The sequence below is a fragment of the Syngnathus typhle genome, linkage group LG6, assembly GCF_033458585.1.
Source record: "Syngnathus typhle isolate RoL2023-S1 ecotype Sweden linkage group LG6, RoL_Styp_1.0, whole genome shotgun sequence".
Taxonomy (NCBI): domain Eukaryota; kingdom Metazoa; phylum Chordata; class Actinopteri; order Syngnathiformes; family Syngnathidae; genus Syngnathus; species Syngnathus typhle.
In genome coordinates this window covers 20,356,782-20,359,281 of record NC_083743.1, presented here as the reverse complement: position 1 = coordinate 20,359,281, position 2,500 = coordinate 20,356,782, and the positions used below count along the sequence as shown (strand labels likewise).

Here is a 2,500-nt window from a genome sequence, read left to right as displayed (position 1 = left end):
GCGCCGCGGCCTGCTCTCCGTGGTGGCGTGGATGAAGAGGCGGGAGAGGGCCCGTCTAGAAAGCGGCGTAGGATGGATCCGAGGCCTCCGGACCAAGTCTTGGTGCATCTGCCTCGAGAGTCCATGGACTGCCCACTGTGTGGGGCGCGTGTGGTTGGTATGCGTAGGTTTGGGTTGCATTGCGCTTCCCGGCATGCGGGTGTCTCCATCGTGTACGGCTGTCGTGAGTGCGAAAGACGAGGTGAGAACAGTCATGCAATTCGGTGTCATGTCTCGAAATGCCGAGGCGTGCGCATGGTGGATGTCGAACAGGGGGTCGCTTGCGATCACTGTGGGCGCCGTTTTCGGACGGCTGTTGGAGTGTCTCAGCATAAGCGACAGGCCCATGCAGCGGAGTGGTTCACGGCTCGTAAAGAGCGAAGCCAGGCTCGTAAGGGTCCAAGGAGGGAGAGGAGGTGGAGCGTGAAGGAGGAGGCTCGGATGGTGAAGCTTATGAAAAAATACAAGAATCATAGGCTCAAGAATGTGGTGGTGGCCCAGATGTTGGGAACGGGCAAGTCCGGAGAGCAGGTGAGGTGGAAGTGGGGGTCCCTGTGCGGTCGTGCGGCAGGCGGTACGTCTGGTGTGCGTTGGCGAGCCCTGGCTGCCAGGGCGACGCCCCAGAAATGGACCTGCCCCCCGTCGCTTCCAGATCTGGTGGAGAATAGGGTTCTGGAAGAGCTGCTGGCGGGGGGTGAGGAGCACCAGGCCACCGCTGCCTTAGTCAAGAAAGCAGGTCGGGAGCCTAGCCTGATCGAGTCCTCTGCTTTGGATCTCATGAAAGCCCTAGGGGGTAAGGTAGTGTGGCCGACAAAGTCCGCGAGGTCCAGACCTCGAGACCGATGGAGGACGGGTTGGACGAGGCGGCTCGTCCAACGTAGGAGGGTGTTCTACCACCAGCAGCGCGGCTATTCTGAGGCGAGGAAGGGGCTGGCACGGCGGATCTTGGATGGTCTGACGCCCCTTAGGTGTGATTTGCCGCTGGAGTTGGTGGATAGGCACTTCAGGAGTAAGTGGGAAACGGTCAAGCCGTTTTATGGACTGGAGGGCTTCGAGGTGGGACTGACCGCGGATAACGAACCATTCCACCACCCGATCCTGGGGCCGGAAGTTGTATCTAACTTGGCTAAGATGAGGAATTGCTCTGCACCGGGCCCAGACGAGATCAAGAAGCAGGCTCTTCTTGGCTGGGACCCGGACGGTACGCAACTGGCGAGGCTGTTTACGACATGGATGGTGCGTGTAGTCGTTCCCCAAGTCTTCAAGGAGTGCAAGACCCGGTTGCTACCCAAATCGGCTGACCCTACTGAGCTGGGTACTGTGTCAGGCTGGAGGCCTGTGACTATCGGGTCAGTCGTGCTGAGGTTGTTTGGGCGGATAATGGCGATGAGGCTAGCGCGTGCCTGTCCTGTTAGCCCCCGGCAGCGTGGTTTCGTCGCCGGCGCGAGTGGTTGCGAGGAGAACCTCATGATTCTTGACCGGATCATGGGGCATTCGAGGTCGGCTGGCGTGCCGCTGGCAGTCGTGTTCATTGATTTTGCGAAGGCTTTCGACTCGGTTTCTCATGATCATGTCCTGTGTGTTTTGGGAAGCTTGGGCGTGGACAGACGTGTAATCGAGGTGATCCGTCACTCGTATGTGGGCTGCTCGACCAGAGTGGGTTGCGGAGGCGCCTATTCCGAGCCCATTTCCATGAAGGTTGGTGTTAAGCAAGGCGACCCAATGTCCCCACTGCTATTCAATCTCGCTATGGATCCTCTCATCCATAGCCTCGAACGCGAAGGAAGTCACCTGGTCTGGGGCGACCGCCGAATCGCCGCGTTGGCCTTTGCGGATGATCTAGTCCTGCTGAGTGGCTCGGAGGAAGGAATGAAGAAGAACTTGGTGATCCTGGAGGTCTTTTGCCAGCTTACGGGGCTGGCTGTCCAGCCAAGTAAGTGCCACGGTATCTGGATGGGTCCAAACGAGAGCGGCTGCGTAGCTTGGAGGCTGTGTGGGAAGCCGATACACATGGTGACTCTGGGTGAGTCAGTTCGATATCTGGGGGCCACTATAGTGCCGTGGCGGGGAATTGTCTCTGAGGGTCTGGACAAGCAGGTGAGTATGGGGCTGCAAAGAATTACGGCGTCGGCGTTAAAGCCTTCGCAGAAGGTACTGGTGTGCAACACATTCTTACTCCCGAGAGTCACCTTCAGGGCAGTTGTCGGTAAGGTTTCAGCGACCAGATTGAGGTGGCTTGACGGGAAGGTGCGGATGGCTGTGAAGAGGTGGTTGCGTCTCGACCCGTCCACAGCGGGGGGCTTCATCTATTCGCGGACTCGCGACAGCGGGTTGGGCATCGTTAAGTTGTCCGTTACTGTTCCCAGAATACAGGTCAGGCGCACCTGGAAACTCTGTTGGTCTTCGGATGTGTGGTTGAGATCTCTAGCTATTGAGGCGGTGCAAAAACCTGCCTGGTTGA

The 2,500-nt window shown here is 58.4% G+C and overlaps 1 pseudogene; it reads left to right on the top strand.

The window, feature by feature from the left end:
- LOC133156249 (28S ribosomal RNA) overlaps positions 1 to 2,500 on the top strand; it is a 9,606-nt pseudogene that overhangs the window by 4,680 nt on the left and 2,426 nt on the right.